Source organism: Neopelma chrysocephalum, unplaced genomic scaffold, assembly GCF_003984885.1.
Source record: "Neopelma chrysocephalum unplaced genomic scaffold, ASM398488v2 Primary Assembly neopelma1_66, whole genome shotgun sequence".
Classification (NCBI taxonomy): Eukaryota; Metazoa; Chordata; class Aves; order Passeriformes; family Pipridae; genus Neopelma; species Neopelma chrysocephalum.
Genome location: NW_020897725.1, coordinates 14104331 through 14118624, shown reverse-complemented (window position 1 = coordinate 14118624; position 14294 = coordinate 14104331). Strand labels below are relative to the sequence as shown.

Genomic DNA, 14294 nt, shown 5'->3' with positions numbered 1-14294 from the left:
CCCACCCAGGGAGGGCTCCCTGCACAGCCAGCAGCTGAAACCAACTTGCTGGGACAAGCAACAAGTTGCCTGAGGCTCTGCCAGACCTTGAGCACAGGTGGGAAAAACCTTCCCCTGGGGTCCCGCTGGCAGCCTTCCTGAGCCCTGCTGATGCAGGAGAGCAAACCTGGCCTTAGAACAGTGACAGGAGAGCACAGCAACTGCCCTGCTGCACCCTGCTCCAGCACCAGCTGGGGGGAGCCAGGCTTTCCCCACAGCCTGTTGTTCACAAGGGCTGTCTCAGCCACATCAAACCCCACGTCCCTGTCTCACTGTCAGCAGGGAACGAGGCCAGGCGTGGGAGGCAGGGAACCCATTCTCTGCATGGATGAGCTGCACAGGAGCTTCGTGCAGATAAGCAGGATGGGGAGATGCACCCAAGGTTATGCAGAGAGTCCATGGCAGAAGTCAGTGCCTGGACTTTGGGAGAAGGAAAGGAAGGGGGTTTGCAGTAGCTTAGGTTATGGGTAGGGACTCAGGATGCTGAGCTGGGTTCCCAGCCACGCAACCCCTGAGGCCTGATCCTGAGCAAATCATCTATTTTTCTTCCAATGCAGTCACTTTAGTTCCAAGACTATAGGAAAATCCCACATCCGTGTGCCACGCAGGTTCCCAACCATTAGCTAATGCAAAGACATTAAAACTTTTGCCATGCCATGGGCCTCTTGCACTGGAGCACATGATCCCCCCAGCACAAGGACAGAGACCCCAGAGGTACATGATGGTCTTTGACATAACACTGGCACCAAAATGTTTCGGCCCACCTGAGTCCTTTGAGCAGCTCATGCCCTTTCCCTGCCTCCCTGTCATCACTGGGTTTCAGCTCAGTGACACCCCCCTCCCCAACAGCAGGTGATGAACCCAGAGAGACACTTGATGTGAAGGACCTGGCAGCAGAAAGGCACTTTATCAGCCTGGGGAGTCACAGAGCAGCCAGGTGGAAGAAAGCTTCATCTAAAAAACCTTATTTAGAAAAGCCAGGACCAGCAGAGTCAGGATCTGCACAAACCATGTGGAGTCTGTAACAGCAAGGTACTGGTTTGAGTCAAAAAGCATCAACCTGCACATTATAAAGTCACCTCTGCTGCTTGTAAGGGTGTCCTTCATGTGCCCTTCACCTTGTGCTGCTGAGGATGTGGTTCCTGCCTACCCCATGGATACACCATTTGGTTGCTTTTTAACACGTCTAATAACACCAAATGCAGATGAGAAACTCCCCTTCCTGTGAAATTCATCCCAGAAAATCATGAGTTGTAAAGCAGAGCAACTTGTAGACCAACACTTTTCCTCTAGGTCTTAAACCATCACATATATTAAGAGGGAATTTTTTTTTCCCTCAACTGAATATGTGCTGATCTCATTCATCCTGGGAAAAGCACGGGGTGTTCTCATCCAGGCTATACCTGGCAAGCTGCACACACTGTGACAGAGGGAGAGAACTTCTGAGCAGGCTCTGCAGTGGCTGCTGCCGGGCTCCTTGTGGCTCATTCCCGGAGCGAGAGGCCGGCTCCTTCACCTGGCATTCTTGGGAGAGATGAAGGGTAAGTCAGCAAATCAGCCTCATGCACTGCAGTCATCCTATGCTTTCAGCCATGGCAGAATTAGCTCACGTTGGGATTTGCTGGTAGCCGGGCAAAAAACATCGGCAGGGCTTTTTCTCCCCATCTCCACTTCCCTTGGAAGGAGAGAAGGCAAGAAAACGTTTTGAACGCGCTACGTTGGAGGCAGGTTGTGCGGGAGCCGCGGTCCCCGGCACGGCTCTGCAAGCACTGCCGGGGAAATCAACAGGGAACGTTCCTGATGCTATTTTAGACACCGGCAGAAAACGCCGGCTTAGCAACACCGAATTCGACGGGGCTGCAAAAACCCCGGACCAGCGACAGCTCGCCCGAACCGCAGGGACCCCGAGCGAGCCGCTCGCACCAATGTGCGGGCTGTCAGTCGGTCTGTCCGTGTATTTGCCAGCCACGACGCTGCTTTGACATGTCAGCTGGCGAGCCGGCGTCTGGATGCCTCAGTGTCACGCAGGCAGCTCCGTTTGAACCCTGGGGAGAGCAGCTTAGATCCGCTGGCCGGGGTTAAAAATGAGCCGCAGTTAAGCTGTTGAAAGGGATCCGCGCTGCCGCCAACGTGAGTGCTCCGCGCCTGCCAGGGCAGGTGGAAGTTGCATGCCTGTCTCCAAGGGGGAATGCGGCTCTTGCCGGGTGACTGCCGGCTCCATCGGGAGCCTCCTGGCTTGCTTGACTGGGAAAGGATGGAAAGAGGGCATGCTGCGAGGCTGCTGCAGCCGGTGGGTGCTGCTGAAAGCAGTGCGTAAGATTAAAGGCAGTATCTGAGTATAAAGAGAGCAGAGAAGACCCTTGGCTTAGGAAAAATGAGTATTGCAGGGCTGGCTACTGCAGAAAATGTCCCCTTTGTAAGTCGGGCTGTGTTTGGAGCAAAAAGAGCAATTATGCAGATTCTGCTGCAGCTCATTTTGGTTGGGTTAATTTGGGAAGAGGATGTTTGCTGGTAGCCTGGCAGAGGGGTTAAGATGCAGAATTACCAGACCAGGCTGGTGTTCTGAAATGGTAGAATAATCCCAAGGCAGAGTTTGTTATGATTTATCTTCTGAGATCGTCAGGAGCAGGGAGACCTTAGCTTAGAGGGCTTCTATTAATAAAATAGAAAAGAAAAGATTTTGAAATACAGAGCCTGTTTTGCAAAGCCCAGACCCCACGATGATGGGCACTGCTGATACCAGCTGTCCTGCCTTCCCTCTGAATGCCAGGCCTTTCCAGAAAGGCAGTTTGTGAAGGCTCTGTTGCAGGGAAGTTTTTTACCACCCCGGTTTTGCGCGTGGTGCGTTCGCGTGTCCGTGTTTGGGGGGAAGAAGCGTGAACTGCTCGTTGTACCCCAAACCTGACTGTGCAGCCATGAAGTTACTGTGGCTGGGATGGCAGGTGTTACACAGGGCTGTGCTTCTAAAAGCAGAGCCTGGCTGGGTTCAACGTGGTGATCCTTCCTGGAGCTTTCAGTGCTCATGGGTTTGGGCATCTCGTACTGGTTCCTGTTCCTCAAAAGCTGGTGTCAAATGCCCAGTGCTCCCATGGGACCTCCTGCATGGACACTGCAAGGATGAGAGGTCTGAGCCAATATGCAGCTCCAGCTGGGGTGACATAGTGAAAATGCCACAGAGGGCGGCTTGGCAGGGTTGATTTGGACAGAATGGAGATTGGAAAGGCGGGTAAATAGCAGTGAATCCTCCTGGAGAGGAGGTGACCAGGGATCAAAAGGGAGAGATGGCATTGGTGTGTGCTGGGACAGTTCTGAGATGTGGAGTGGGCAAGGATATGTAAATACACACTCAGGTGACACAGGGACTGCTCCCTACCCTAACCCATCACTGTCTGTGCTTGGCAGTGAGTGCACAAAGCCACAAATGAGAGATGTTGCACGTTTGCAAGAAAAGGGGAATTTGCTCCTTCCCCACTTCTCTATTAAACTTCATATTGCAAACTCTGCCTCAGCTCTCCTTCCAGAGGGAAAAGAGCAGTTACTGTGAAGGCTCATTTTTTAAAAAGCAATAGGATAAGGAACCTAAAGCACAACCTTCCACCAGCATAAGTCTGATCTAATTCCCAGTGGCTGCTTTCAGGACTGACCATAAGCAAACCATTCAGCAGTGTAAGGGCAAGTCCTCTGCAGGAGCAGCAGCCTGCCTTGGATGGCTACTTCATTTTCTTTCACTACAGCTTTTGCACTAAATTTATGGCCTGTATTGTTTTGTCTATTGCTTGAGGACAAAGGGCCCTCTGTACTGAGCAACCCTATTAAAACATGCCTATTAAACCTCACCCCATGAAACCACAGGGACTGGCTGCTGTGGACACTGGGGCAGTCCTGCTGCTGGTACTAGTCTTGAAGGTTACAAGAACCAAGCACAGACCAACAGCGCTGTTGTCAAAAGCTGGGGGTCTGCTGGTAGGAGAGCAAGAATGGTGCATGAGGGAAGGCTCACAGCTCCCTGCCTTGCAGGAGACCTTTCAGCTGCCTTTTACCTTCAGCCTTCACTTCAGGTGAAAAAGGAAACAGAGTGAAGGCTGTCGCTTCATGGATTGTTGACAATTTGTCAAGCAGGGGTTGGAAGGAGGCTCCAGTTAACACCTGGGCATTCCTGTAATTTGGTTCCTCCAGCAACTAATGCTGGTTCATGATTTGGATCTCCAGAAATCTCTTTGTCCACCTCTGGAGCACAGGCGCTGCTTTGTTTGGCAGGGATGGGACACCTAGTCAGAACCTGCTGTTGACGTGGGCGCAGCATTTTATCCCTCCCACCTGAAGGGACGAAGCCCCACCAGCAAACTGCCCTAGGCTGAGCTGCTCTCCTGGGCTGACAGCCTCAGGGTGCCTCTCTCTGCCATGAAGTCATGTGTCAGTGCAAGCTGCTCTGAGAACATGGATCCAGACCCAAAACTAGGTGAGGGCAAAGACCTCCAACAGCCCAGAGCGAGGGGGATTAAATCACATGCAGAGCAAACCCCTTGCCAGTGGCTGCACCATACACTGAAGCAACCACACAGCCCACAGCCCTGACACAAAATGACTAAGGGAACAGCAGCCAGATCATTTTTCTTATGAGAATGCACCATTCTTGAGCAATTTTTCCAGCACATCCCACGCAAACAGGTTTTCCTTGAACACCACACAGCACCATTTGCCATCTCTTGCCAGCTTGGTTTTTTCCTAATTGTAGGGGTTGGGAGGGCTCTCACGTAACACTTGGCGTCTCTGTACTGGTGGATACAGAGCCTGAGGGGCATATCCTCATGAAAAATCCAGAACTAAACCATTTCATGTGACTAGCTGTGCTGAAATCATAGAATCACAGGATGGTTTGGGTTGGAAGGAACCTTAAAAGATCACCTAGTTCCAACCCCAAGTCAGACAAAGTCCCACCTTTCTGCAGAAATCTGAGGCCTTTGGCCTGGCACACACATACCACGTCCTTCCTCTTCTCATCATCACAACAGCCTTCCCAGGAAGGGCACATTGACTCTTCCCAGCTGGCATGCAGTGGATTATACTGCAGGAGCAGCGTTGATCCTTCAACACTGGCACTAGCCATTGTTATCCATGATATTTTGCTATATTAGCTGAATTCTTTGTGCTACAAAGAGAGATGTAGAGGGAAATGGATAGTGTCTGACCTGGAGTTTGAGCTATGATGAAAACAGGGAGATTTTAAGCCATTTTTTGGCCCAATTTATCAACTTTCATTGCACAACAGCACCTCGGGGCAGCCAGGGTGTATCACCAGATTCATTAATTGGCCTTCTTAGTTAGTGGTGAGTGATGGACATGTGCTATTTGTTCATAGCTAAGAGAATGAAATGGCCAGTCTCCCCCTTCCCACATGGGAGAGATAGAGGGATGTTTTTACAGGAGCAGCTCTGTTCCTTAGTAGACACTCTTTTTTGATCTGGGCTTGCAATCTCATCAGGTGCCTCATTTCTGTATGCAGGAGGGAGGAGGAAGCAAAAGCAGCACAGCTTCTCCCACTTGTCTGCCCCTGGTACCCCACACACTGACCTGATTAGAAGAGCAGGGGAAAAAAGGTATTTACCCAAGATGATCTAATTAACATTTCCAGTGTTGTCTCGTTCAGTAAGAGACTGATATTCCAGTTCTCCCTTGATCTTGATCACCCTGAAAAGTCCATTAATTTTAACCTGTCGAAATAGGACTGGGGGATTTAAAACTTGAGTCCCAAACAACAAAAAACAAGCAGAAATTGAGTATTTTCCTTTACTTTTAATGTGATGCACTGAATAATGCTCAGAAGTGGCAAATGCCTGGGGAAAATTGTTTCGTCATCAATCAAACAGTTTTACAAGGGAGAGAAGAAGAAAATCCAACATCCATGGAGTCCGTGGATATAGTGGATTGAGCCCTGTCTCTCTGCAATGGAAGCAGACTGAGTAACTTCCAGTGTCTCCTGTACTTGTCCTGTCAGATCTATCTGAGGGTATTTGAGATAATTCTTAGCTTATTTTCTGACACAGGAGTGGCTTCTGTCTGGGATCTTGACTGCGCCATTAGCTGCAGACTCCTGGGTGTGATTCCTGTGTTCGTGATCAAGCAAGTACCTGTTGGGAGAGGGAGAGGATGAGCTGGGTTATGAGCTGAGTTCTTTGTGGTCCATGGGCCAATTTCCACTGCCAGAGGATTCAGTGTGCTTTGAAAGAGAGGTGAAGGAGTTTGGGGAAACAATTCTCACATGCACAAGTCTACAGAGGAAACAATGATAAACACACAAAATAAAACACAGCTTCACTTTGCTTTAGCAACCTGTGAAAGCCACAGCAGCAGTGCTGCACAGGGGGGTTTGGCATGTTCTCCTCCAAGAATTAAGTAGCCCCAAAAGTGGAAAAACATGGACGACTGCCAATATATCCTGCAGTTCTCCTCTGAGCGCTCTGAGCATCCAAATTCCCCCTTAGGCTGCAGAGCAGGCTGCTATGGGGAAGTTTTGGCAGTGACAGTGGAGAGGCTGGACGCTCTTGGCATCCTTTTTGCCAAACCTGTTGTGCAGCCAGGTCGGCAGAGCCATGCTGGGCACCACGGAGAACAGTAGCCTCTCCTGAGACTGGGCAGGAGCTGTGTCTCTCCGCACACGGGACAGTATCTGCTCCAGCCTCCGGGACACAGCCCTGGGAGCAACGGGGACGGGACACGTCGGCTCTTTGTGTGGAGTCTGGGCAGACACATCCAGGTCACTCGCTCCAGACAGCATTCATGACCTGTGCCTTTGCTGTTTTCCAGCCGCCCGGAGGGGAGCTCGGAGCCTTGGCAGCAGCCCTGCCACAGTCCCCAGGGTCCCTGCTGAAGCATGGCTGGAGCGTGTGGCAGCTCAGGCACTTGGGAAGAGGCCACCACGTCCGGCTTGGATGTGATGTGCCTCATCCCACGGCGCCTTTTGGGTTCATTTGGGCACTCAGCTCATTCTTCTGTGGCTGAAGGGAGATCCAAGCACAGGATTTAGCTCATCCTCCCCTTCCTTCTCCTCCTTGATCCTCTAGAAAGAATAAATGCGAAATAGAATGGAGGTCATCCACGGCCAAGGCAAGTCCATGCTAATCCCTCTCTGGAGTCTTGGCTGAGTCCTGTATTCAAGCTCTGGGAAGTATTGGGAAATGGATAATAGAGCAGGAAATGCTGGATTTTGGTGGCTGAGAAAAGGAGAGGCACACATTACCCATGCCATAAAGAGAAAGGGGAGGGTTTCCCTCTCCTCCCAGGATTTGGATGCTGGAACTGACTGGACACAAGTGTCCAGACTGTGTGAAAAAAGACTGTGTCACCCTTCTTGTCAAGCTGACAGGGAGTGACCAGACTGGGGAAAAGCCAATGGCTCAAGGATCACAGGCAGCTCATGTTGGTGCCTACCCACTCTGAGCCTGCTCCCGTGGCATTTTCATTTGATACCCTTTGGTGCATTTGAGAGGGAAAGAAAATCTGTCTGACAGCCCATTCCTCTAGCAGACCTTCTCTTCTGTTTCTGAGCCCAGCTGCCCATCCCAAAAAAGACTTTTCTCTGCCATCCTGGAGAAAGAAATGAAAGCACAGGATTAGCTGAAAAAGCCGAACTGGCTGCAAGCAAACCCAACACCCTCTGCAACATCCAAGAGACCGGAAACTTCATTTGCTCTGTTTCTACACAACTGATCAATTGAAACCAATTCGATGAAATGCTGTGGGTTGGTGTGTTCCTGCCTCTACCCCATGGGCTCTGCCTGATCTGAGCAGCAGATTGGAGCACATACAAGCACAGATCCTCCAGGGACATCCCAAGTCCTCCTGCAGGCTTGTTTTGGCTCTGAGAAAGCAAAGACCAGCTCAAAGCATTCATCCCAGTCATGCAGTTTCCCATGGATGTCTAATTAGTATCTAAAGCTCAGCCTGAATAAAATGGAGTTTTGACAACCCTTTCCTCCCAGGCCTTCTCCCCATATATTCTCTAAACACAGTGGGCAATACAATGGTTATCTGCCATGCAGGCAGGGCTCCTCAATGCCACCTTGTACCTCTCTATCCAAGCCCATGAGTTGAGGCTGCAGCTAAACCTTGTGCATTTTTTCAAGCTCAGCTTCTCCAGTCCAATGGGTCTCACACACTTCTTTCTTCCTACCTCACAGAATCACAGCATCACAGAATTGGAAGGGATTCACAAGGATCATCAAGTTCAACTCTTAGCCCTGCCCAGGACCATTCCCATCACATCATGTGCCTGAGGGTATCATCTAAACCCTTCTTGAGCTCTGGCAGGCTTGGTGCTGCAACCACTTCCCTGGGAGCCTCCCATGGGCCCTGATCACACTTCACTCTTACTCATTCGGGATATTGCTAGATTTTTCTCCTAATTTCTTTGTTTTGCCTTGCTTCCCAGTCTGTGTTCCTCCAGTGGTTCATGCCTTCCTGTAACACCAAACTCAGGTCTTCAAAGTCCTGTGATGTCTCTGACCATGGCCATTCCCACCAACAACCAGCCCCCAAGAGTGGCCAACCTCCTCCTACTTTCTACCACGTCTTTGGAAGTGCTCCTCAAAAAACATCCAAAAATCAACCCCACCAGTCTCTGGTAGAAACACAACTTTGCTCCCAGCATATGCATAATGGTCATGTTGCCACACAACACATTGGCAAACATCACTTTCCTTCTCCACATTCCCGCTTGCCTGAGCCCACCCATTTTCCTATGTGTTAATCTTGGAATGGCAAGTGAGGGTTTGTTGAGTAGCACAGCTTAGCCCAGCTGCAGCTTCTCGTCCTATGGCAACAGAAACCAGCATAATAACAGCAAGATGATGACTCATTAAAACCAATAACCTCAATAATTAGGCTTACTTAACTTTTCCAATTGTATAAACAACTGAGGAAAAAAAACAGGATCTTATGCTTTTCCAATATTTTTTCCCTTTTCCAGTTTCTCACACAGAAACTGTCAGTATTGGGCACTTGTCACAGACAAATTTCCTTTCTCTCCCTACACAACAGTAAATTCATGGAGTGAGGAGAAATGTTTGCTTTGCCCATACTCTGTGAGTGCTGAAGACTCCCCAGCACCTCTTTGCTCTGAGCAAGAAGGAGACCAGCTGCAGCCCTGCCTCAGTGCCAACACTGTTCCAGCTGCTGTTGCTATAGGGGAAAAAAAAAACAAAGGCAGAACTGTCCAAGTTTTGAGTTCCTGAAAAAATCTGTTTAAATCAGCAGGGACAGAGTCTGGATGAAATTTCTCTCCATATATGATGCTCAGTGGGTGCATCTCTGCCACCCACCACTGCTACTGGTTGAAGCTGTATCCTGGTGCAGCCTCTTCCCTGCCACCCCTGCAACCTGCCCCTCTCCAAATAACCCTTACCTGCCACTGCTTCTTGTCAGAGGCAGAGGAGGAGGCTTGGACCAAGGGAAGAGCTGTCCACAGGATCAAGAGAAGGAGTCTGTGGGACAAGGAGTCACCAGAAGTAGGATCGGACCTCGAGAACTTGACAGTCAAACCTGCCCTATAAACCTCCCCCCTCCCCCCCCAAAAAAAAAACCCAATGAGTACAATAATATGGTGTTAAAAATGGAAAGTGCTTATGGAGAGAGATCAGCTGCTTTGTGAGGCAGCTGTATGTTCTGAAGTTCCTTTTGATGTAAATGTGTGAAATTACACATTTACTGCAGGATTCAAATGTAGCCATGGCAACGTGATCATCAAACGGTTGCATATGGAAGTGCAAATCCATACAGGTTTCTGGCTGGCGAGATTAAACTGCCCAGAGACAGGGCTCAGTGTACGCCAAGCCCAGGCCCTCCATGCCCGAAAGGAATCAGCTCTGGCTTCTGTGCCTGGGAAAAATTCCATTTCTTTGCATCCAAATTGGCTCCACTCGAGCGGGCTGACCACCAAGCAGCTGCAGGAGGGCACTAAACAAGCTGTGCCCTCAGCAGAGAGGCAGCATCGTGCACCTCCCTGCACAGGGCGACCCTGTCCTCAAGGCTGGCTTAAACAAACCCCTCTGCTCAGCCTTGCAAGGGGCAGGGAGAGTTCAGCCAGGAGCTGTGTCTCTGCAAAGGGGGTTTAAGTTACACCTGGAGCACGGTCAGTCTGTATTCATAGAATCCCCGTGCACGAAAACAGGCTGGGCAGCCAATGGCATCCCCTCTCCCACGGCGTCCTCATGTGACAGCGATCCGGTGACATCTGAAGAGGGGACAGCAAAGCTGGCGTGTGTACTGTCTGCAAGGAGGAAAGGGCTGTGCCCTTAGAGCCTCGAGACCACGACCTTGCTGGTCATTGCTTGGAAACAGGGCCAATCCATTAATTTTCCACAGCTGTCAGTTCCAGGCTGAGCCACAGCGTCACAGCCAAGGAAAGTCAGCCGCAGCCTTCTGCCTTGTCCCCTGGACATGAGGCAGGGTCTGTAACCTTACACAGACTGGGCTCAGCTCAGGGTCCTGGTGTGCCCAGAGTGACGAGTGTATCAGGTGCACTGTGAAACAACAGGGGAAAGGAGAAAGGGAAAGGAAAAAAAAAAAGGAAAAGGAAAAGAAAAAGGAAATAAAAAGAAGAAAAAGAAAAAAATGGAACGTGCGCCCCAGCACAGAAACAGGCCATTGGGAAGGAAATAAAAGTTTTAAATAGACACTAAAAGATTGGCAGAATTTGGCTGTAAATGAAAACAGAGTAGTGGAAGGGCAGAACTTTGTCCTTGTTTTGCTTTTTTTTTTTTCCCAGAGACTTGATGTGGCTCTTTCACTGAGAAACACAAAAGTAGGGCACAGTCCTCCAGCAGCCACCCTGGGGTATCCGTAGTCTTGAGGTTTGGGGACCTGCGGCAGGAGCCCTGGCATCCCTCTGGAATCAGTGGAAAAGCAGGTTATCTCCACAAAACGGTGGTGAGCAGCTTAGTAGGACACCTAAAGCACCTGATGGCAATGCCCCCAGGCTGTCCTATAGGAATTCACAGCATGGCTTCCTTGGTAGGATGTTCCTAAAGTTAATTAACCTCTGATCCTGATTTCCAGCAGGAACACCTCTTTTCCATCTCCAGCAAAAAGGTCTTCTGGTGCTTTGACTAGCAGATGAGACAGCCTGCTTACACCTGGCACCTTCTTCTGCCACAGGTATTTCTGGGCAAAATCCCTTTCTACCTTCCCTCCTGCATGGCAAACATCCTGCAGCTCCACCACACTCCTGTTTCCAAACCTGTGAAGTCCCAGATCAACTATCCTCCTGAGCTTCTTTCTCTGCAACTTGAGGGTTTGCAGCAGAACCCCTTTACCTTCCCTCAGAGACTACTTTGAATAGTGCTGTTTCACAGGGAAAAAAATATAGGCTCTCATACTAAAGACAGACCTTTCTCAGTAAACACGAGGCTTTCGATTTTAAAGGTGACAAATAGTGCTTCTTAATTAAAAAGAAAAAAATTAATTTCTCCAAGAAGATTTTGAAAATTAAGAAAAACTATTGCTGTGTTAATTGCTGTTACCCAGCCAATTTTCTCATCAGCTCCTGCCTGTGACCACGCAGATACAGGTCACACATATGGAATCTGCATCCCAGGCTGCAGCAGATTAGGTATCAGATTCTTGGTTGGCCGTGAATTATCACTAAAATAAAGACACCGCAGCCCTGCCGTTAGCGCTGCCTGATGCAATGCCCAGAGTCCTGTGACATGGGAGTGCCCGTGTCATCTGCTCCCCAAAATGGGTCTCTGCTCCTTGAGAAAACGGACTAAACCCTTCTAAGAGGGGAGGCGAAGCTGTTGCCCGCATCTCCTCGTTCCCCTCGCTGCAGCCCTTTCATCTCTACGCTGTATTAGCATTCTGGAGAGCACTAATGGGTCTGAAGTGGCTTAAAGCCATTTTCTTTATTGCTGGATTAGTGCTGGGAGGGTATGAAACTGCCGGCGCTCGGCTCCGAGCACGTCGAGAGCTTTCTGCTCCGAGCAGACACGAGAGCTCAGAGCCCCAGCCCGCCTCGCACAGCCCAGTTAACTGCTTTTATGAATGGAGTTAAAAACAACACACGCCGTGAAGCTGTTGCTAAGAGGCTTTTTTTTTTTTTCCTGGTGTCCTGAGTGCTCCGGCCAATATAAGCTCCAGAGCTCCGGAGCACCACACAGCCCTGAAAGCAAGGAAGTGGGCAGGAAAAGCAAAGCACAGGTTCCCTATCTGTTCCCTGCCTGCCTTCAGCTGAGCAATTACACAACTCCAGGTCTGTGATTATTCCTGGCAAGGTTTGTTCATCTCATGGGAGACTTTTGGAACAACACGGTGCTTTTGTAGGGAGTGTCAACCACCAGGCGAACGTGCCTTCCAGATCTGATTTTTTTTTTTTAAATATGTAAGTAATTGTTTCTTTACAGATTGGTCTTTGCCTTTTAATGACTCACATTTCTACCTTGTCAGCTTTCAGCACGGGCCCTGCCCTCCCTCCCAGTGCTACAATCCTCCCAGATCTCACCCACGGTGCCAGGTCACCCAGGGTGAAATCCTGAAGGATGAGAATCCATTTTGTGGCATCCTGTCCAGTTGTTCTGCTTTTGGGGGCTGCTTTTTGGGGGGGGGGGGCTGCAGAAACTACGGGTACGGCAGTCAGAAGGCATAAAACTGAGGTACAAACCTGCCTCTAAAATATTCAAATAGTGTTTTATTTTTCGGACAAACCTAAATTTTCACAGAGATGGCTACAGACTCTCAACCTTGGCACTGGTGCTATGCCAAGTGTCTCGTTCCCATTCCAGCCTCCCATGGTGCAAATGCGCTTTTCAAAATAAAGAGGGAGAAAGCTTAAATATCCCTAAAACTAATTCTTAAGCTTTGAGCTCAGTGCAATATAACTGCAATTTTTTAAGAGGTTGGGTTTTTTTCTGTAACTTTTCCCCCTCCACCACCCTCCAAAAAATGTATTCAACATGAGGCAGGGAGCAATTATGGAAAATTTCAGGCTGGATAGTTAAAGCCAACTTGTAAAGTAATTGGAAACATAGAAAGGAAAATGTTTGGCAACGTGGGATAAAAGGTGCTGTGTAAGGGGAGGATTCTTTCTTACTGCAAATTCTCCTCTCTGATATGTTAATTGTGTTTGGCCTGATCCCTTGACAGTTCATTAATTTTTTGTCCAATTGCAGGCTGTTGAGGGCAGATAAATTTCAGGCTATTATGGGAACACCCTAGAAGTTTGTATAGAAAGGAAACTCTCTGTTTCCTGTATCATCCTTCTGGGGATCTTGAAAGAGTTCACAAAAGCCACTTAAGCAAACTTTCTTTGCTGGATAACGGAAGGAAAGGAAACTGTGAACAAGCAAACAACACTCAATTCCATGAGACAAGAGATACTCATAGGTCATTCCAGAGAAAGTGAAGTCCACGAATGCAACACACACAGACACAGAGAGAAGATATTTTGTACTCTGAAAATAACAGGAATTTCTGCACCTATGCACTATTTCTGATTTATTTAAAGGTAAATCCTGCAAACCACCAGTGAGACGGGGGGTGGAACATCCATCTCTGCAAGGCATGAAATCTTTCTGAAGTTTTTTGTGTTCAAATAATATATCGTGGGCTGAGTTGGAGATGGTCGTGGATCAGCTGAACAGCTTTGCTTTCTTCCTGTCACTGACAGCACGGCTGCCAGGGCTCTGCTACAACCAGCTGGGTGGGTTTTGTCACCTACAGGTGGAAGGTGAAGGTCTGAACAGCTGTCAGTTTTCCTGGGGGATTCAGGCGGAGCTCAGAGGGCTGGGGCAAAACGTGGCATCAGGTGTGCAAATGTCTCCAAGCCCTGGCAATACTGGGGACTCCAATTCATTGGCCTGTCCCTGTTTGTGAATTTCATGCCAGTTTTCTAAGTAGGTTGGTCCAACAGTGTGTCCCCCTTTTCCGAGAAGTTTTAAATGTCTTGGCTTCAGCTGCATTTCAGAGGGAGATCAAAACCACAGAGTGGATGAAAGGCTGCAAGTTTGTTAAAATAAGCTCTAAGAGGAGGAGATTTGCAAGTAGCTCATCTGGAATATGGATTTTGTGGTATTTGATGTGAGTAAATCCACGTGGTAGAGAAACCTTGTATCTGCTTAAACCACAGGAAAACAGGTTGAAGTTTGCAGTCAACAGCAAGGCACAGACCTGCAAGAAGAAATGGTTTGGGGGAATACTTGGTTAGCAGTAAGTTACCTATAAGGAGAAAACAGCCTATATTTCAGCTCAGCTCCGTTCTCCATAGA

The 14294-nt window shown here is 49.1% G+C and overlaps 1 protein-coding gene across 2 annotated transcripts in view; it reads left to right on the top strand.

The window, feature by feature from the left end:
• Window positions 1–1315: 1315 nt before the first annotated feature.
• SLC45A4 (solute carrier family 45 member 4) overlaps window positions 1316–14294 on the top strand; it is an 87457-nt gene continuing 74478 nt past the window's right edge. Inside the window, exon 1 of one of the 2 annotated variants that reach the window (XM_027684357.1) lies at window positions 1316–1580. The gene's annotated coding sequence lies outside the window, so the exon portion shown is untranslated. Of the gene's footprint in view, window positions 1581–1939; window positions 2170–14294 lie in introns of those variants that run through there. The other variant, XM_027684362.1, reaches the window with a different exon arrangement.